We start from the raw sequence: 22,383 nt of genomic DNA on the forward strand, positions 1-22,383 counted from the left end.
CAAACCCTCCTGGAGATGGCAGCCCTCTCTCCAGTAGGGGGTCTGAGGTCTACCTGGGTTTGGGGTCCTGGTGGCTCTCTTCCCTGCCCCTGACCATCTTTTGGGTCGTAGGGCTATATTCTTTCCCGCACCCCACCCCGCCCCTATCTTGCTCCCATTCTCAGGGGAGGATTCCAGGAACTGGCTGGGGTTCGGTATACGCTGCCGCCTTGAAAACGGAAATCTGTAGACAGCAGGTTGTGGGGGGCGGGGGGACGGCAAGAAAACGGGGAGATTTAGGAGTTGCACCGTGGGGGCTAGAGGCCAGGCCGGGGGCGTGGTTGCCATGGCTCCTTGGTAGCTGAGCTGGGGGAGCTAGAGATGCCAGTCACGGATGGTCCCTTCTTCTTTGTGCCTCTCTCTCCTTTTTTTTTTTTTTTTTTTTTTTGAGTGAGAGTGTGCGTGGGGAGGGAGAAAGTGATTAATTTGGAGAGCAGGGATTGGAGCCTGGAGGCTGGGAGGCTGGGGAACGCCGGCCCCTTGATTCCCACTCCTCTTGCACGCCGGGTGAGCAGCACTTTCTCAGTCAGGGCAGGGCTGAGGAATTCCTGCGAAAACCGAAGGGCCGAAGAAGCCGCTGTCGCGCGGGCCCAGGTACCCACGCCTGGAACCGCGCCTTGGGGCGAGCGCGGGGTGGGTGGTCCGTCTGTCAGCTAGGAAGGCGGGCAGGGGAGGGGGTGAACGGCGAGCGGCGGAGGGCAGGTGTCTAGTGGCACAGCAGGGCGGCGCGACGGGGAGGGAGCCCCGCGGCTCAGCCCTATGCTAGGGGTGCTGGGGTTCGGCCCCGCCCTTGCAAGCCTCGGAGGAGCCCCCGGACCCGGCAAGTGGCCCCCTGGGCACGCGCGTGCGCGACGGCGCGCTCTCTGGAACGCCGGTGGTGGCTGTGGGGGGCATGTGCGCGTGCGCGCGGAGGTGGGCAACTGGTGAGCCACCTGGGCTCGCTCGAGGCAGAGTCTCTCGAGGCTCCCAGGTGGGTTTTATTTGCAGCTCCGGCGTCTCCGTGATGTGTGATTTTGGGCAGGCCGTTTAACTACTCCGTGCCTCGGTTTCCCCTTTTTAATAATAGCGGTAATATCATAGCTTGCTTATTAGGTTTTTTCGGGACTGGAATGAGATAATCCAAGAAGGCAGTTTAGTTTCGTGTTTATGCTGAATAAACACCCTAATTTACTTATGGTTGCTGATGGCGTTACTGTTATTATTAACTAATCCTCAATTTAATTAGATACGGTGCATTCTCATTTCTTCGCATCTTTATATAAGGCAAAATACTATGTTTTCGAATTTTGAAGAATATCAGTGGATATTAAATATTACTGCCCCGTACAACTCCTACATAGCATTGGATTGCAGCAGATTGGAAGATATAAACTGACCAACTGCTGGTCATGTTGGCTTGTCAGTACATGGATGGAGAGAGAAGCTTAGAAAGCTATTTGGGAAAACTTAGTGATAAGGTGGGGAAAAAAAGAGTTTATTCTGCAGCTTTGTGCGTGAGACTCTATTTCGTCTTTCACAGGCTGATATTCCAGTTAGGTTTGTTTTAATTTCAGTCTCTTGTGAGGAACCACCCTATGGCTTTCATAATTGAACTTGGTTGTAGAGTCTAGTGTATAACCCAGGTTTCCATTTTATGGCCTTAAGTGCTGTGGTGTATTTACCTCTAGTGAAGGCAGAGGATAGTGTATCATCATTCCTCCTGAGCTCCTGAATATTGTGAGGGAATAAATGGAGACAAATAGTTATTTCTTGGCAGGTGTGAGTACTGGCTATGGCAGTTCATTAAACATCTCTTTCTGGGCATGTTTTTACCCACATCACTGCAGAAGAGTAGGACGGTGATAATTAATACATGTTTTTTATATTGTTCTCTTATATTGCATCTATGCTTATGGGTCCTTTAGAGAAAAGACTGCAGGTGTTTATTGCTACCTCATGGTTTTATTATGTGCTCCAGCTTACCTGGTGATGAGCAAAACATCCATGGACCTAATTGTAATAATGACAGGATTTGATATTGCCCATAATGTATTTATTACCTTTAAATAATCCCATTTGCTGGATTGGTTTTAAGTACAGTTTAAAAATATCATTTGCTTATTAAAATGTAGTCGTGTCTTGGTGGATCTGAAGCAAGTAAAACTGGACATATGTTCCCATCACAAAGTTCCTTAAGACTTTCACAAAATAGACCTGACTTCAGAAAATATTTGCTGGATAAGATATAGCTTACTTTTGAAAATTTTGAAGATAGGTTGTTTGACCCAAAATTGCTTTGTTGAAATAATTCGTGTGGTTCATTTTTTAAATGGAGAATTAAATAAGAGTCATGATCAAGACTGATTTATGATTCTGCTAGGTTTTGTTGTTGCTGTTTTTAATTTTATAAAGGAAAATTAAGTAATAGAGGGGGCTGGATGGCTTCAGATTTGAAGGAATGAATATCAATTCAGATAGTAGAGTATTGCTTTAAGTTTGACTTTTGCATGACAACACACCCTTCTTCACAGTGAGTATGTCATCTTTAAAAGGTACCTTGAGGAATTAGTGTGACAGCTTGCCTGAAATTCATGTGATCATTTACATATTGTTTCCCAGGAGCATTGGCATTAAATGTTTCATTTGTTGGAAATTATTTTGCCCTTTGATTTATCACAGCCAACAGTGCCATGGAGTCTAACACATTTTAGAAACAAAAATTTAGCTTTTCACTCTTTTGTATTTTCCCCGGAAAATCTAAGCAGTAACGCACATGGAAAGCTTCAGTTAGGCCAAAGACAAAGGGTGACATAGAAAACTGTGACAGATCTGGAGGAACTGCCTCCTGAATTTGGGGAGCTAATTGACATGCAAAGGTATAAGCTAGAGGAGGAAGTTGTCTCTATACTAAGGCTGTTTTCAGTGATGTGCTGTATTATCTGATTCAATCAGTGTTGCTTGTTATTTTTTCAAACCGAGACCGAGAATACTATATTTTCAATTATGAACATTTTGATTACAGCTTCATTGTAACTAACTAATTCAGTCTGAAGAGAATGCAATTATTATGGTGATTTACATACAATATGCTAAGTTAACACAGCTAATGAGTGAAAGCATAATATTCTTTCTATTCATTCCTGGAAAAATATTGTGCTAAGCATTCTTTCAAAGAAAAGATTACATTATTCACCAGCATTTTATGTCTACCTACAAGTAGAATTGGCATTGAGCCATTTTCTCTGCTACTGAAGTGAAATCTCACATTTTGGCGACCATGCCTCTCCCTCTCTTGGGGTGCGAAGGAGAATGGAAACAGTTCCCAATTTAATTAGATATGGTGCTTTCTCCTTTCTCAACATCTTTATTGGAGGAAAGATTCTGTATTTTCTAATGTTGGAGGCTGGTTAACACCTTAAACATTACTAATTACTGCAGTTTATTGTATGTGTGTTGCAATAGTGTAGTTAGTTAATTATAGCTTTCTCATTAGCACCATGTAGAGAATAATGAATTAACACATTGCTTTGATCGAAAGACCATCTAAGTTTATCTTCTGAGAATAAAAGTGTTATTGTGTTACCGAAAGTCACTATAATTTTCCCAAGAAACAAATTGGTTGGAATTCTCTAGCACTAGGATAGGAAGCTTGATGAATGAGTTGGATTGATCACAAACAAGAGGGAGTAGAGCTGTGGTTGCCTGGCAACCTAACATTATTCTGCAATTTCTTCTGGTATATTTATCCAGTAAACTAGAAAATTCTGTTTTGTTAACGAATGTTTTTAGTCAGTGCACAAATAGACCATAACTAATTGAGATTTTATGTATTGTGGATAAAAAACGATCCTACTTACCTTCCTATTGTGTTTAGATAATAAAAACACAAAGAGAATGCATATTCTGTTTTCAGTTTTTGAAATTTTCTGTGAAAAAATGTTCTTTTCATTTTTATATTAGCTTGTACCTACCAACAGATTACAACTTGTTTATCTCTTTGGAAATCAAATTATTAGGAATATGTTTGTGTTTATGTGCATATTTATATATAATTTTTCATTTATACAAAATTTATATGTATCTTTATACATAATTTTTCTATAAGAATCAGAGAGTTTGAACTGAGATGAATTCTTCAGAAATTGTGGTTTGCTGGTTGAACTGACAATGTAGGTAAATTTTTAAAAAGGTGTAGATATCCAATCCAGATGATGCTGGCAGATGATGGTAATAATAAATGTATTGAATAGGGCAACCATATAAATGTACTCTCTTTAAGCAGGGTTTCTTTTCCTGGTGTTCTTAATAATTCTCCTTTCTGATGTTTAGGTGCATCTTGTTTTCCCCATAGTTGCAAAGTAGGAGCTAAGCAAAACCATCAGCTGCCCATCTTCTAATCCAACTCTGCCTAACTCCAGGGACTATAGTGTACCACTTTCCCATCTAACCTGGAATTTTAGTGTGCATGAAAATTCCCTGCTCATATATTAACATTCTTGAGGGCACACATTCTATTTTATGCATCTCATAAACCTTATATTGTCTGGCACAGTGGGAAGCAAACTGGTATACTGGCTATAGTAATCAGGCTGCCTGGGTACCACATCAGAGTCTGCTAACTCCTTGGTGTATGAGCTTGACTACATCATTTTAATTGAACACTGATTTCTTCTATGGAGTGGAGGTTAATATCCATGCCCAGCTTGTGTGCATTATTGTGAATGCTATATGGGGCAAGTTTTATAGACAGCTTAGTAGAACTTACTAAGCACTCAAAAAATTCTGGCTTTTGGGTGCCTGGGTGGCTCAGTGGGTTGGGCCTCTGCCTTTGGCTCGGGTCAGGATCCTGGGGTCCTGGGACCGAGCCCCACATCAGGCTCTCTGCTCGGCAGTGAGCCCCTTCCCCCTCTCTCTCTGCCTGCCTCTCTGCCAACTTGTGATCTCTGTCAAATAAATAGATAAAAACTTTAAAAAGAATTCTGGCTTTTAATTATAATAATTATCCATCTATTCCATATTCAATGTATGAATGGATAAAGATAGGGGTGTGTGTGTGTGTGTGTGTGTGTGTGTGTGTGTATCCCTATGCATGTGAATAAGTGTGTACCATCATCATGGCATAGTCAAATGGAAAATTCTTGATACCTATGTCAGTCATGCACACATATAGTAGTAGTGATTGTCCCATGTATTTGAAAGATCCCAAGAGTACTTACTGGTTCTCAGGTTGCACAGGAGAATCACCTGTAGATCCTTTTAAAACTACCAACCCAGGGGTACCTGGGTGGCTCAGTGTGTTAAAGCCTCTGCCTTTGGCTCAGGTCCTGGAATGGAGCCCCAAATCACCCTCTCTGCTCAGCGGGGAGCCTGCTTCCCCCTCTCCCTCCCTGCCTGCCTCTCTGCCTACTTGTGTTTTCTATCTGTCAAATAAATAATTAAAATCTTAAAAAAAAACAAACAAACTACCAACCCAAATGAATTCCACCAGAATCCCTGGGGATCGTAACTAAGACTTGTGGAATTTTTGAAAGCTTCTGGTGAGAGTAATGTACTGGGGGAGGTGAGGACCACCAACTTAGATTGGGGTAGATGCTCTTGAAGATCATGTTGGCCTTGACTTGGAGTTACCTTGGTGTCATGAAACATGGTTGGAAAAGATAAAAAAAGAAAGCTTTGGCAAACCTCTGAGGTTTTTCTTACTAATCCCTTTGGTTTAAACACCATTTTATTCTCTGAAGAGCTCAAATGCACTTTTCATTTACTGTGTATTATTTCATTTCTCAGCCAAATGTCTCTGTGAAGATGGTAGGAAAGAAGTCATTATCCTGATTTTGCAGATGAATGGAGTGAGCCATATTGAAATTAAATGATTTGATTAGATTTATACATTTAGAACAGACCCAGACACCAAGATTCCTGTGACTTTCGAGTCTGAGTGTTTCTCGCTTTTGCCTTGAGATTTCAAGGGAGATAGAGAATTATTTTTTTACGACTAAGTAGTTGTGTAAGAAAAAAGTTGTATAGATGTGAATTTCCACCTTTCTTATAATTATGCATTGCAACAAAAAGCCTAACTCCCCCCCCCCCCCCCCCGCCCCAAAGAAGAGGAACCATAGTCTATTTAGGATCCAAACTAATGTCCTTTGACTGAACCTAGCCTCTGTGTGTGTTTTATTTGGCCCAAGGAGTGTTTAAGAAGTATTTCAGCCAATATTTAAAACCCAAGGCTTTCACATAAAAATCCATACTCCTGCCTTATCTTTCAAAACTTGATGTTCTCACAGTATTGAACCAGAGTGTCCGGAGAGAACCATTGACTGGAAGTGGGTAGTGTGTACCCTTGACTGTTTTAAAGGACTTAGAGCTCTGTGTCTTCTCTGGTAAGAGTTGGTCTCCTCTTGCTTTCACTTTTGTTTTTTTTCCTATGTATAAGCATACTCAAAGAGGCAATTGAAGGGAGTTTCAAGAAGGAACCACATCTTTTTGGACAGGCCTGAAGGAAACTGACAAGGGCTGCTGAAGAGCCGTTATTGCCCGTCATCCAAGACGGACAAGAGTAGTTGCTAAGGAGGTGAGAGCAGTAGCCCTGGGAGAGGCTGCCAGCCAGGACCTGTAGAGAAACAGCCACAGCTAAGTGGCAGATGCAGATCTTCTCTTCCTTCCTTGGAGTGGCTGAACTGACCAGGAGTCTGATGGCAGGGGAGCCTGGGAGAGGTGGTCTGTGGAGAGGGTTCCTTCTGCACAGAGTGGGATGGAAGAGGGTGGAGAATGGATTTGAATCTGGCAGGTTAATGAAGACTATCCAGCACACACCTTGAGCCGTAAAATTTACGGAACGCAGGTAATGGGGAAGGAGAAAGTCTGAATTGCCAAAAGTAGGGCTATACGGAAAATCATTAAATTTGTGTTCTGAACCATCTTCTACTTACCTTTATCATTCTCTGTCCTTTCATTGCCCTAGCTGGGCATGCTCCCATTCAGAGGTGGGTTTCAGCGGCAGTCTCCAAACTTCTAGACAGTTCTATCCATTCTCCTGTATAATCTCTTTCCAAGAAGAGAGCTGAGACAGCAGAGAGACTGGTGCAAAAGGCATATTATAGCTTCTGTGGTAACAGGTTTGCATTTTTAGCAGAGGTTCTTCCCTAACTAAAGCTTTTGCTGTAAGTGGTAAATCTGATGCTAAAGATTGCAGATGTTAATGCCTGTGAAGTGGAGATACCCTCAAATAACAGTCTGACAGCTTAAAGTCACTGTGACCTGGACGTTCGAATCTCCAGAGGGATATCCCTCTCCTTTGGCATAGTGGTATCAGGGTGGAGGGGATAAGGCAATAATCAGGCATGCATTGGTAGCACACTGATAATGAGGCATTCGTGTTCCCTGGGGCTAAGGGATGTAATTCACAGTGTAATGGAAGGCAAGTGGGTAAGAAAAATGTAGTGATTTTTGATCATTTGATACAGTTAGAGTTGATTGTGAATTCAGTTCGTTGTTGCATCGAAGACCTTTGCTAAAGAATGTAAAGTGACAGAATATCAGCTTATTATGGGATGTTTTGTGTACTGATTTGTTCAAAGGAAACAACATCTCATGCAAAATTTCAAAGGGAAGACCTTTTCTGATGACATTCTGTCCATTCAAAAGGTTATTTTTGCAGACTTCTTTTAAAAAACTGTCATGTCTTACAATATTTGGATGTTTTCAGCATTTTAGAGATTTTTTTTTTTTTCCATATCATCTTGCTTGGCTTTTACAGTGACAAGATGGACAAAGAGGAACAAGTTGTTAGCCCATTTCATAGATGAAATGACAAGCAGGGTCTAAGAGCTGGGTAGGCATGGGTGAAACCAGAATTAAGACTCAGATACCCTGATTTGCAATCCAGCTCTTAGCCCACACTACTGCTTTTAGATTTTCGTATTTACTGACTTACTTTTTTGAGATTTACTTATTTATTTGAGAGAGAGAGAGTGGATGGGGGAAGGGTAGAGAGAGAGGGAGAGAGAGTCCCAAGCTGACTCCGTGCTGAGCACAGAGCCCAGAGTGGGGTCGACTCATGACCTGAGCCAAAACCAAGAGTCAGTCACCTAACCGACTGCACTACCAGGCATCCCTAGATTTTCTTATATGAAACAAACAAAAAATAATAATAATTAAAAAATTTTTAAAAATCAGAGTTAATGTATAAACTGAAGGATGTAATGAATCTAGGGGAAATACTGAAAACATTACCAGTTATATTTCCAAGGCTGAATGCAGCCCTGCCCAAAGATAAGGAACTCTGATTTTCCATAACTTATTTAATTCTATGATACATTGATTGACTGATTGATTAATTGATTGATTGAAGATCCTATGAGATATGGACTAGACACTAGAGACAGGATACTAGAGACAGGACTAAGACTGTACCAGGCTGATGCTTAAGTAGCTACCACTTACTGAATGTTTATGATATATTTTGCATTCTCTGCATCAGTGAATTGTGTGAAATGCAATTCTTATAATCTTTTAGGCTGGATGACATAGACGTAGAGGGCTTTCTTTTTGTCCAGGGTCTCTATGGCTTAGAAGTGTCAGAGCCAGGACTCACCTGTACTCAAACTCAAAGCATTTGAGTCCCACCCCAAGCCCCTAACTGCTACCCTGTGCTCCCTTTGAGTCTCTCATGCACCTTCTGCACCCTGTGTCAGGTCAGGGTGCTGTAACAAAGTACCACAGCAGAGTGGCTTATCAACAAGAAATTTATTTCCTGTGGTTCTGGAGCCTGATAATCTGAGATCAAGGGGCCAGCATAGTTTTCTTGTGAGGGCCTTCTTCTGGGCTGACTTCTCTTTGTATCTTCCCAACAAGAATGGCAGAAGGAGGGGCGCCTGAGCGGCTCAGTGGGTTAAAGCCTCTGTCTTCAGCTCAGATCATGATCCCAGCCAGGGTCCTGGGATGGAGCCTGCCATCAGGCTCTCTGCTCAGCAGGAAGCCTGCTTCCTCCTCTCTCTCTGCCTGCCTCTCTGCCTACTTGCGATCTCTGTCCAATAAATAAATAAAATCTTAAAAAAAAAAAGAATGGCAGAAGGAGCACAAGAAAGCTCTCTGGGGTCTCCTTTATCAGGGAACTAATCCCCCTCATGAGAGCTTCACCTCATGAACTAATGACCTACCAGAGGTCGTAGCTCCAAATATCATCACATTGGGATTTGGGTCTCAATGTATGAATTTTGGGGGAGACTCAAACATTTAGTCCTTTGCATGTCCTTTCTCTTTTCTCTTGGACTCCATTTTCCAGGTGTGCAGCATCCATCAGTGCCCCCTCGATGAGCAGGAATCTCTCGTATAGTCCTCATCAGAGCTAGCACCTGTCTCTGTGGTTTACCCAGATTTACCTGTTCTGTGTCTCACTCTCAGTCAGACATGTGGTAAAAGAGAAATGAAGGATTCTTCTTAAGGTATCAGATGAAGATGCATACTTACCTCAGGAATGGCAGCATTTAAAAAGACTACTTAAAAGCTTTAATATGAAAGATTAATTGTGAGGGACTTCATGTGGGAGATACAGTGGGAGAGGAGGACATTTGTGTTTACTCCAAAATCTTGTCATGAAAACATTTGGTGCCTGATTCTTCCTAAAGTTGTCCCTGGGCACCAGTATATGTAAAATTCAACTTTTACCCTCCCCAAAGCTTTTGCTTGCCCTCATTACCATTTCTTATTTCTTGGCAGAAATGTTTCCGATGCTCTGTCATATCAATATGCATGGATTTCCCTCACGTCTGGGTGTTATATATAACCAATTGCATTACACGGTTGGCATTTCCACAAAGGTGTGAGTATCTGCCACTCCAGATTAAGACAGAAATAGTTAGCAATGGCAGATGTCATATACCAGCCTGACTGTTCTTGAAAATGACACCTCTCATCATGATGGCACTATCTTTATTAACAGCTGTCAATTATGATACGGCTTTGAAGGAAAAAAAAAATCAATGCTGTTCTAGGCAAGGTCAATATATTTGGGATTTTGAGAGGTATTTGATGTTTTGGTTTGGGGTATTTAGAAGTAAATGCTATTATTATCTTTTAGTGTGCAAAATATAAGTGGCATTTTCAGACGCTGAGCAATTCCAGCTCTTTTTTCTATAAAGACAAAAATGTTTGCTTTCTGCTTTGGGTAGACAGCCAGTCTCATTTCCTTGGACTTGATGGACTAGATTTGCTACAGGACTTTTGTCTGACCCATGTCTGCTTCTCTAGAGTGCAGTACTTTGCTTCTCAAGAAATATGTTTGTTTTTGTGTTATAAATCCAGAGACTTTCTAAACTTGTTCTGTAAACTGCATCTGGTGACATAGTGGAGAATTCATTTATTAGATTAAAATATTTAAGACATTGTACAATGGCAAGAAATTGAAAACATTGCCCACAGTAGTAAGCAAACAAACAAAAATAATAACAATTTTAACATCTGTCAAGTACAACAGAATGAATGGTAGACTCTTTGGATTATTTATTATTGTTCACTAATCTGAGATATATACTCTTTTCCATACAGGAGATCTGAGTGAATGAATAAAAATAGAAAGCCCAAATAAAGATGTTTAAGTTTGACCTTGATTCCATTTTGCTTTGTAACTTCTAGCAATTAATTCTCAGTGGGACTACATTTCAAAGGGTCTCAACAGACCACTTTTTCCATGCATAGAAGCTTCTGCATGTAATTGATTTGGCTGGATTTTTTTTAACACAGTTGACTTGCTTGAAATAATACTAAAGGACCACCATTGAGCAATTTGGATACAACTCATGTGTGCTTTTGTGAATCAGGTTCAAATAAACTGGATTTGACCTTAACCACTAATCCTTCAAAACGGGGCTGGCAGTCATCACAGTGAATGCCATCCAATTATGTATAAAAATTGATAAAAAAAAATTGTCCTCTCTGTGGAGATAACAGCCATCACCTACCCGGCATCATGGCCACCCTCAGACTTCTGGTGAAGCCCAAGATCATTAAAAAAGTTACCAAAAGAGGCACCTGGGTGGCCCAGGTCATGATCTCTGGGTCCTGGGATTGAGCCCCAAGTAGGGCTCCCTGCTCAGCGGGGAGTCTGCTTTTCTTTTTCTCTCCCTCTACCCCACCTCTGCTTGTTCTCTCTCTCTCTTTTTCACTCTCCCTCTCAATTAAATACATAAAATCTTAAAAAAATAAAGAAAAAAGGCCCAAGAAATTCATCCAGCATCCATCAGACCTATATGTCAAAATTAGGGGCGCCTGGGTGGCTCTGTCATTAAGCATCTGTCTTTGGCTCTGGTCATGATCCCAGAGTCCTGGGATCGAGCCCCACATAGGGCTCCCTGCTCAGTGGGAAGCCTGCTTCTCCCTCTCCCATTCCCCCTGCTTGTGTTCCCTCTCTTGCTCTCTCTCTGTCAAAAAAATAAAAATCTAAAAACAAAACAAAACAAAATAACCTCAACTGGCAGAAGCCCAAAGGCATTGACAGTAGGGTGCACAGAGGATTCAAGGGCCAGATCTTGATGCCCAGCATTGGTTACAGAAGCAACAAGAAAACAAAGCACATGCTGCCCAGCGGTTTCCAGAAGTTCCTTGTCCACAAGGCCAAGGAGCTTGAAGGACCACTGGTGTGCAACAGTTCTGACCGTGCAGAGATGACTCACAATGTCTCTTCCAAGAACCACAGAGCCATTGTGGAAAGAGCACCCAGCTGGCCATTGGAGTCACCAATCCCAATGCCAGGTTGTACAGCAAAGAAAATGAATAGATGGATAGTTTATGTGCAGATTTTGGTTGTGTTAATAAACTCAAAAAACTACAAAAAAAATTATATGAGTTGTTTGAATTGGAAATTGACCTCTATACCTGAAACTGCTTTTGGAAAACTTGGTTACTACCTCTATTTTCCTGTTTTCCCAGCTGTAAACCGAGGGAAGAAACATTTACCACTGCCTCCCAGTGGCAGTTGGAGGATTAATGAGCTAATATTTGTAAAGTGCTTTGAAGATAAAAGTGCCAGCTATTATTATTACTAATAAACCATTTTTCTCCAGTGTAATTTTGGACAGCAGCCATTAAAAACTCATTACTGTATTTAACAGTAAAACAATCTGCTACAGCCTTGTATTTACTGCCTCAATTAAGCATGCATTCCACTTCCTTTGCCCCTCGAAATTCAGAGCTGATGAGGAGGGACAGAAAGGTGTGTGTCATCATTTCCCAAGTTCATTTAAATAATGGGTGTAACAGACTGGATGCTTGTAGTGGAAGTAGTTTGTTTCTGCTGAAAACTAGACTGGTGTCCTTAAGGGGAGTCCTAATTTGGGCTACATTTGCTTCCGTGCTCTCTGAAGGGACTGGAATGCCCAGTTTTAGATTTTTATTCAATTGGATTTACTTCACATTTACTGCCTTTGAAGATTGTATTCCAGTGTCTTGAGGGTTCAGACTGGTTCCACGAATGACACAAGTTTTTGTGGGTGGTTGTGTGGTGTATGTGGGTGCATGGTGAGCAGGGGGCAGATGTGCGCTGTTTAGAACTCATGCTAAACATGAAGTAGAAAACTGAAGTGATTAATTATTTCAGCTGCTTCTAGTCCACAAATATTAAAAAAAATTAAAGTGGAGGTCTTGAACTATGCAGAATAGTTTATTAGTCTGTAATTGATGTGCTGTATTAAATCCCTTCGGTACTAATTTATTTTGATCTGTGTCCATGTTCTTAAATACTGCATGATACAGGTAGTGTATTTCTCACCTATTGCCAAAACAATGCTTATTGTTCCCTATGCTGTATTACTGCTGCAAATAAGAATAAAAGATATAAAATAAATCAATGACCATAACCACATTTCATATTTCACCATAATCACTATTCACTACTACCTCCAGTTTCTAAGTCCCAAACCAATATCTAAAGGTTGAACAAAAGAGGCCTCATAGCAATGTAAATTCACTGAATTCACTGCAAGCTTTTTGGTGTGGAAAGACCTTCCTCACTCAGTTACTACTCACTCTTTTTTTTTTTTTTTAAGAATTTATTTATTTATTTGACAGAGAGAGACACAGAAGGAGGGAATAGAAGCAGGGGGAGGGGCAGAGGGAGAAGTAGGCTTCCTGCTGAGCAGGGAGCCCCATGTGGGTCTCAATCCCAGGTCCCTGAGACCATGACCTGAGCTGAAGGCAGATGCTTAATGACTGAGCCACCCAGGCACCCAGTGACTACTCACTCTTAATTTAGAACCTTTCTAATAAGCATAACTCTGTTTTATTTTGGTGGATGACAGAGTATAAACTGCAAGTTAGAACAGGTGATGGAAATTTTGCAGTTTCGTTCACAGACAAAAGAAATTACAGCTCACATCTCTTCAGCAAGGGAGGAGAATGGAAAGGCTAGAAAGAGGCGACTCGGAAATCATGATGGCCGGGTGCCTGGGTGGCTCAGTGGGTTAAAGCCTCTGCCTTCGGCTCAGGTCATGATCCCAGGGTCCTGGGATTGAGCCCTGCATCGGTCTCTCTGCTCCTCAGGGAGCCTGTTTCCTCCTCTCTCTGCCTGCCTCTCTGCTTACTTGTGATCTCTTTCTGTCAAATAAATAAATAAAATCTTAAAAAAAAAAAAAAAAGAAATCATGATGGCCTTATGGGTGGCCCTGAGTTATTAAGAAATTATGAATTAGATTAAACTAAAATAGATTTTGGTATATTACCTAGTATAGATCATTAATCTGAAAATCAAGTGAAATCATCTTTCCTAGTGATCTACCTGTCTAAGAATGTTAGATGCAAATACAAAACAGTAATATTAAAATTCCCCAAACCTTTTACAAGATGTCCTTCTAATAGCAACACACTAATAATTATCCAAGGTACTATTGTTTGCAGATGAGATTTTGCACTGCAAGTGTATCCCAGTGTATTTTTTTTTTTTTTTTTTATTACCAGCACTTAGGGAGGCCATGCTTTGTAAATACTATCACCATTCCATTGACTTTTGAAATTGAACTCATGCTATTTTCATCATTTATTCTGTTGAATCGTGCATGGGGAATTCACCATATGGCTTTAAACTGTTTAAGACCTCAGTAGAAATGTGCTTTGCATATCAGATTCTTGGGGGAAATGCACAAGTTGCTTATCACTTGGAAGAAAAGTACCTGGAGACTTCTGTGTAGCTAAGAGGGGAAATGATGAAAAATGAGTTTGAATTGTGATTATGTAGCAATTTATGTAAAATGTGAAGGGGCACTGTTGGGTTACCTATTGCCACATTACTAACCCATAACTGAAGTAACAGCCATTTTATGAAATCTCATGCTTTTGTGTGTCAGGAACTTGGACAGGACTAAAATGGGTGATTTCTTCAGCCTCACCTGGTGGCAACCGGGGTGACATAGTAGGTTCAGATGGTGGCCGGCTGGGCTAGTGGCCTCCAGGTAGCCTCACTTGCATGTCTTGTGCTGTGCACGTACAAGGAGGGCTGAACTCAGCTGGCCTAGTCACTCAAGTGGGTCATTGGACTTATTACATGACGGCTCATGGGTCCAGGAGTCCAGTTAGAAGATGGTCAGTTCTTGCAAAGACTGGGCCTGGAGCAGGTTCAGCATCCCAGACCATAACACACCAGTCCAGATATAAAGCGAGCACTCCTCCGGCTACCCTGCTGTGCTAGAGGATTCAACTAGACAGGGTAGGAAGAACTTGAAAGACATGCTCATAAAGAGGATTGTTATGCCCGCCGTGACACCGTGTCCTCACCACGTGACTGATTACCAAGTAGGAGAAAACCCGGAACAAGTAGAATGCTGTGCTCCAAAGGGACACTTCTTTACCTTCATCCTTCCTAGATTTCTTATGCCCAGGAGCACATACGACTTAGAGAAGTGAGTGTGACAGGAGAGTGAACTTTGGAAAGCTGGCGGCACCTGTGTCTGGAGAGGGAGGCTAGAAGTGAGAGGATGGGCAGCTGAGGACACCTCAAGCCGAGATGCCTTAGCAGAATGGGCTTTGCTGATGCTCTGCAAATCCGTTTGCATTTATCCTTACTCTTCTATTTAACGTGGAAGTGGCTTGGCCTTAGGAGAACTAGGCCTTATGACAGAGTCCGAAGGATGCTTGGTGAAACTCAAATGCCTGGAAACCGGGAGGTGACTAGTCAGATCCCACAGGCACCGGGCTTGAGGAGGGACAAAAAAGAGCCTCTCCTGTGTCCTTTATAGTTCTGTTACAACCACAAATGAAAAAGGAAGCAGACTTCTTGCACCGAAATAATAATTGTGCATTTGGCTTCCATCTTTCTTTACTGTAACGTTCAGAAGCAGGCTTGGAATGCAAAGCGGACTCCTGGGTGGCGAGTACCAACATCATTCTTGAATCTTCCTGCAGCACTGTGCGAGCGCAGAGCAAGAAGCAGGTCAAGAATATACAGCAAGGCAGCTGTCTTGGGCTGTTTCTTTTCTCTTCAGGTGCTCCCTGATCATGGATGAAGAACAACCACTGCCATGTATGCTGTGGGTTCCGTTCGTGCTCTCACCACCTCTACTTCCTCACGCCTTTGCGTCTTCTTCCTTCTGTGGCATGCCATCTTTCTCTTCGTGCCTGGGATCCCCACGCACCATCATTCTCGTACCTCTGTTACATGATCCCATCCTTCTGATAAACACAGATGTTTTTCTCCTGCAGTCTTGCCAAAAGGATTGCACTACATTTTTCATATCTCAGAAACTAATTCAGCAGGTAAAATGCAATATATGTAACCCTAACATACTCTGCTCTGGTGAATTCTATAATGGTAATACTGAAAATTGCTTTTGAGAGACATACACGCATATATCATTTACTGTGATGTTTATAAAAACTAGGTGTTAAATAAATAAATACATAAATAAAAATAAAGACTAGGTGTTTAAGTAAGGTAGGTATTAATTCTATTCAGAGAGGTTGAGGCTCCATTGCTGTAGAGTGGAACTGGAAATACGGTTGTCTGATTTTATCATAAGTCATTTTCATGACAAACCATTAAGCTGTTGATAAAATATTCCCTTGTTAAGTCTTACATTTTCTGGACAGTTTTCATTTTTAGATGATACAACCTCTAAAGCTGTATTAAGAACTGTTGGGACTGTTGAAACGGAAGCAATCCTTGGATTTTTTCCTGTGGTTTCTTTTGTTGTAACAAAATACATCTTTACTAGAGCAGAGAGCTCCTTCTGGCCACTGTTGCTTTAGCAGTTGTCCATCTTCTGTCCTCTGCATCCTTTCTTTATTTTTAAATGATCACAAATCCTGCTTCAACTTTCTCTTGGACACATTGAGATTTATTTCTCATGAGCCATTATGGATAATTCCTCATTTAGTCTTTTAATCAGTAGACCACTGCAACCTTCCTCTCATTGGATTTCTGCTTTTTGTCACTGTACTTCTCCATGAAGGTCTAAATGTCCCTGTTAAAATCCCCTTTCTCGCTTGTCACTGTGACCATGATGGCACTTACTTCCCGAAAATTTCCCCTGGCTCCCCACTGCTTTGCAGGCCAAGTAACTGTCACACTTGGTTTCCACATTCAGCTGGACTCAGCCTTCATTATTCCCTTCTACTTTCCTGTATCCTTAGAGACCCTCTCCTTTTACCCAACAGCTTGCTGTTCCAGCCTTCTTATAGCTCCTGTCTTCTCAGACGCACGTCCTGCTGTTCTTTCTTCTGGTCACTCCATCATATCCTACTCTCTAAGACCCCCCCAAATACACCTCCTTCATTATTTCTGTCAGCATGTACTTAACATTTTTAATAGCAAATTAAAAGAAAAAAAGTTTGCCTTAAAACGGGGATTTTATTTCATTACTGTAAGTGAAAGACCAGTGTCAGTGCGAAACAATGAAAGGTAATTAAAAATGTTAATACAATGAAAACAATCCAGGGTCATTAAAGCTAACTGGATACAAATTACCCACCTACCTGCCAAAGGCTCTGGTTTGAAGTCCTGTAACCTCTTTCCTGTTATAAAATAGCAAGATTAGTAAACTTAAAGTGATGCTTTTAGGACCTACCTGAGACTTGTACTTTTTTTATTTTTTTTTTTTACATTCAGAAGGATCCTAAGACAATTCAAAGAGGATGTTCGCTTATTGCTCTAGAATATACAGCCCACCTTGGGGGTGAAGACATCCCTTAGAGAAATTCATCACATTTCTCTGCCTTTACCCTACTATATTCCTGCATTTCATTAAGTGAAAATTTGTGAAGTTTTTGCTGTGTGAAAATCACTATGCTGGGTAGATAAACAGCAAGATGAATTAGACACAGTAGCTGGCCTGAAGATGCTTATAGTTACCACCGAATATATGCTTACAAAATAGTATCAGTATAAACATATATGCGTTTTGGGGGTCTGGCACTCCTGAAATGTTGTAAACCTCCAGTCTAATTAAGGACATGTACTCAAATAAGAATACTAAAATAGAGGACCAAAAATGCCATAGGAATGTATGGATAATATATGCTCAGAATAGGAAAGATTATTTCCAGTTTGTGCACTATTAAAAGTGTCGGGGGTACCTGGATCGCTCAGTTAGTTAAGCATCTGCCTGCCCTGGGCTCCCTGCTCAATGGGGAATCTGCTTCTCCCTCTCCCTCTTCCCCTCCCCACTGCTGTGTGCGCTCTCGCTCTCAAATAAATAACGTCTTAAAAAAATACGGTGAAAGGGTCAGGAAAGACATAGAATTTAAAAGGCAAAGAAGAAATTCCTTTGCAATTACCATTTCTCTGAAGCAAAATAAATGTGCAAGCCCTACTAAATGAGTAATTAATTTTTAGCAGCATTTATCACACCAGAGTCTAGTGCCATTGGAGAAAAACTTTTTGTGATAAAATGTGATTTGATTACATGTTTGAATTTCCAAAAGGCTTTTCCATGTATTATATAGAACTGGAGTCCTCTGCAATTTGGGATAGGCTTAGAGAAAGCCAAACCTAGGTAGAACCAACCTAATGCCTACTTGACTGAGAAGTCAGGGTGTGTGGACATCTGGAGCCATCATAGGATGTTTGAGTTCTATGACCTTGGAAGGTGCTTTCCAATTCTGAAATGACCAGGAAATCAGATGTTCCCAGCAGAAAAACACAGTGCCTTCCATGTTTTTCAGGAGGTTTTTTTTTTTCTCCTGTATGTCTCAGAATACTGCTGACTCTATGTTCTGTAGTCCCTTCTAGGACCTGGTTCTCAGTCCTAGAAGCTCAGATAATGCAGATCAGGCTATTGTATATTTAGTTCTCTATATTTAATAGGCTCCTGAAATGAGAAGAGGAAAAAAAAAAAAAAAGGAAAGTAATGATAAGGTCATCAAATACTAAGAGCCGACCGTGAAATACCAGGATTTTCTTAATTCTTGTTTATATTTGTATAATATTCATATATTTTTCAAGTGAAAATGCTTTGTGCTTTTTTTCCCTTAGAGGCATTGAGATCACGTGCTATGTTATCAATGTCACTTCTTTTTAATTTTATCTTTTTTATTTATTTAAAAAATTAAAGTTTTATTTATTTAGATAATTTCTACACCTAACTTGGGCTTGAACTCCTACCCCAAGATCAGGAGTCATATGCTCTTCCAATTGAGCCATCTAGGCATCCCCTCCCCTTTTTAAAAAATTTTTTTTAAAATATCACTTTCTTATTGGCCATACTAAAGCTTACATAATTGACTTATTGAATCTTCTGTAAGTTGCATTTTAATTATATCAGTAGTTTCACTTTTTTTCTTTTTTTTAAAAAAGATTTTATTTATTTATTGGAGAGAGGGGGAGAGTGTAAGCAGGCGGAGCAGCAGGTAGAGGGAGAAGCAGACTCCCTGCTAAGCAGGGAGCCTGACATGGGACTCAATCCCAGAACCCTGAGATCATAACGTGAGCCGAAGGCAGACACTTAACTGGCTGAGCCACCCAGACATCTCCAGTAATTTCACTTAAAAAAAAAATTTTAGAAAGTAGGTAAATAAATATCCACAGTATTGCTTAGTGATGGATATTCTTGCTTTTGATAGCACCTTGAATAATTCAGCCCTCCTTTTGATTGCTGTGGCAATTTCATTAATACCTAGAAATACAGAAAATATAACTTTCTGAAGTTCAAAAAGAAGAAACATTTGTGCGTTAGTAGAGTTGATAAAGCGATAGTTGCAGTGATGTGAAATATTCTAGCTTTATCTTCTGAAGTTACTCTTTGCAAATATGAATCACGTGCACCTAATAAGTAACAGTGACGAGGCATGATTTAGAGACTATAAAATGGAGCATTTGAACACATAACATGAACGGGTATACACATAACTGCTCTTTGGTTAATCTACATAACCTCACTTCTGCTGAATTCACTCTCAGGACCTGCTTTCTCATCAAGCATTTATCAGCACAATGAAAACCTCTTAGAATTGTCATGGATTTGCCTGTACTACCATATGTGAAGTGCAAAAAGTAGCATTATTTCTCGGCCTCATACTAGGTGACTATAAAACTGTTCTGCACATTGGAGTACATCTCTCAAAAGCTTTATAGTTTGACTTTTGCCAAAGCTGCCATTGCCATCTATTGAAGGATGCAGTAGTGAAATTTACTTGAGGTGACCATTCTGTGAATTCAGAATTTTTTTTTTTTTTACTTTCAGCATTTCTACTCATTTTTTATTTATTGGTTCAGTTTCATCAAATTTGTCAACTGCCAGCCTAAAGCTTTGGAAATTGGTATGATGAAAGTTCTAAGTGGTAATAAATGTCTTTAAAGGTATTTTAAACCCAAGATTGTGGGACGGATCTGAGACCTCCCTGCCCAGATATGGCAGAAAATATAAACAAAAAAATGATGTTTAAAAAAATACTGCCATATCAGTGGAGCGTGTGAATTTTGATCTTGGGGTTGTGAGTTCGAGACCCATGTTTGGTGTAGAGATAAAAAATAAAAACCTTTAAAATAAATAAAAACTCATGACTGGTGGTACAATTTTGCATTGAGGTATTATGGGGAAAATATCATTACTTGAGTTTGAAGTTTTCGCTTTTTGAGGGTGTTTGGCGGAATAATTTTAAATGCTACAGTTGTTTGTTTGTTTTTCTTTTTGATTTCCTGTGAATCCAGAGCTGACTCTCCTCTATGACAGTTGAAAAGAATCTTCTTACTTTTTGTGTATTCTTTTTAATGTGGCCAGAAGAAAAATTAAAGTGAATACTCCCTTTCATAAAGCAATTGGAAGTTGATTCTGAATATACCAGACCCTGTTTTTAGAGTGAAAGAATAGCCTTGGAGCCCTCAGATAGTCAACATATACCAGACCTGTCTATAAAAATGATATAAAATAGTTTGTGCTTATAGATGCCTTGTGTAAGATGCGGATTTACCAGAAGCATTTGAATTTCCTATTTCCCTATGACTGCTAACTGACCATTGGTGTTGGTAATATATTTAGGAAGTTTATTTCCTCCTCAAGTGTAGGATGCCATTGGACACTCAAAGAGTATTGCTGGGGGTGACTTTGCAACTGACAAAGTGGAACATACATTTGGGAAAGGGCAGCTAAATATGACCATTCGTATCCAAAGACCTAGCATTTCACATTTGCTAGCCATTTCCTAATTTAATCCAGTGGTTCCTGGATACCACACCCAGACCTTCTTTCTTTAGCAGTGTGTTGATTTATGGAAATGTTTTGATAGAGGCTCAAAAGCTAACACCAGATTCAGCAGTGCAGAAAGACTCCAAATCATATTCTCCTTTTTGTCAATATTTTCACTAGGGCAATGTAAGATATTAAATCACCTGGAATTAGTTATGTGCCACTTCAGCAACCTTTTGTGCTCCGTCTGCTACAAGCTGTTTGTGCTGATTAGCAGTTTAAAAGTCTGCAGAGGAAGGAAAATTTTAGTAGCTTGCCTTCTTTCTTTCTTTCTTTCATTCTTTCTTTCTTCTTCATCTTTTTTTTTTTCCCCTCTTTAGTTCTGCGTGCACTGGGGTAGGAATTACCCTCTTTGCAACTCCTGAATGACTTGGTTGAACAGATGCATGGTGGAAAGGAACGGTATCTGTAGCTATGCTCCCAGCAACAAAAGATGAGAACAAGTGATTCCAAGTAAAGTGTGTGTATGTGTGTGTGTGTATGTCTATGTACGTGTATAGCTCTGATTCCAAGGAGTCCTTCCTTCCTTCATCAAATATTTATTGAGCTGTTGATAAATCCCAGGCACTGTGCTAAGATTAAGATGACAAATTCCCTGCCTTCCGGAGTTTACCATTACTGAGAATGTCAGCCGATAAATAAGTAAACAAATAAAATCATTACAGGAAAGAAACAAAGGGAGACCGTAGAGAAGGATGAAAGAGGAACTTACTCTTAGAGAGGGTTTTCTGAGAAGGTGACTTTCAAGCCAAGCCAGAAAGGAAGGAAGGCTCACAGGAAAAGAGCCAGAAGAGCAGGGTTCCAGGCAGAGGGGCAGCAAGCGGAAAGCACCGTGGAAGACAGGAATTTGGCACGGTCTTGAGCTGACAGAAGGCCAGAACCTGGAGCGTAGAGAGCTGGGACGTGATTGGCACAGGAAAGGTGAGGGCAGATCTTGTGAGGCCTCCCAGGTTATGGATAAAGAGAAAATGAGTTTCAAGCACAGTGTAGAACTTCAAAGGAATCCAAGCAGTTAAAGCAAGTGGATCTGATTTATGTTTGTAAAAAAAATCGCTTTAGCTGTTGCATGGAGAGGGAATTGCAACAGGGATCAGGATCTGTTGGAATTCCACATGGGGAGTGAGAACAACGTGGACTTGAACTGGGGTGCGATAAAGGGGATTTGTGAGACTGTTTATTGTACTTTTAATAAGATGATATGGGTGGTTTGGGGATTGTTCTGAGAAATAGCACACAGCCCCTGCAGGCAGAAACCTACATGAGAAACAACCACAGAATATGGCGTTGTGAGACAAGGAGGTTTAAGATAGTGTTGCCATGCTGCCTCGCAGCAGAGGGATTTGGATGAGCCCCAGGAGGGCTCAGGACTGGGGTGAGTGACATTTAGTGAGCTTCCAGTATGAAAGAGGGCATGCACTGCTGAAAGAAGGCACTGCAGTGCACTGGGGGAACCTGCTCATTAATTCTTACAGCACTTTTGTGTTGGCTGTAGAAGATGAAAGACATTTTCCATTCAATTATTGATCATAAGCATGATATGTGTTGATTAAAATGGCAAGTTAATTTATATCAAATAGAATTTGGTTATCTTTTTTTCCTTGGCTATATTTCAAGAAATCATATTTAAGTTTCCCCAAGTGAGTAGAGAACACAGTACCTGCCTCCCCCTTTCTAAGGAAAGAACTATTGTTAAAAGGGTTAC

General features: G+C 40.7%; 1 protein-coding gene across 18 annotated transcripts in view; it reads left to right on the forward strand.

The window, feature by feature from the left end:
* The window catches only part of CHL1 (cell adhesion molecule L1 like), a 218,426-nt gene that overhangs the window by 634 nt on the left and 195,409 nt on the right, over window positions 1-22,383 (forward strand). For 6 of the 18 annotated variants that reach the window (XM_059390168.1, XM_059390172.1, XM_059390171.1 and 3 more), the window contains exon 1: window positions 449-633. The exons of 9 other annotated variants lie outside the window; for them this stretch is intronic. The gene's annotated coding sequence lies outside the window, so the exon portion shown is untranslated. Of the gene's footprint in view, window positions 1-448; window positions 634-799; window positions 1,010-22,383 lie in introns of those variants that run through there. 3 more of the 18 variants (XM_059390183.1, XM_059390182.1, XM_059390179.1) reach the window with 3 other exon arrangements.

Source organism: Mustela nigripes, chromosome 2 (genome assembly GCF_022355385.1).
Source record: "Mustela nigripes isolate SB6536 chromosome 2, MUSNIG.SB6536, whole genome shotgun sequence".
Lineage (NCBI taxonomy): Eukaryota > Metazoa > Chordata > Mammalia > Carnivora > Mustelidae > Mustela > Mustela nigripes.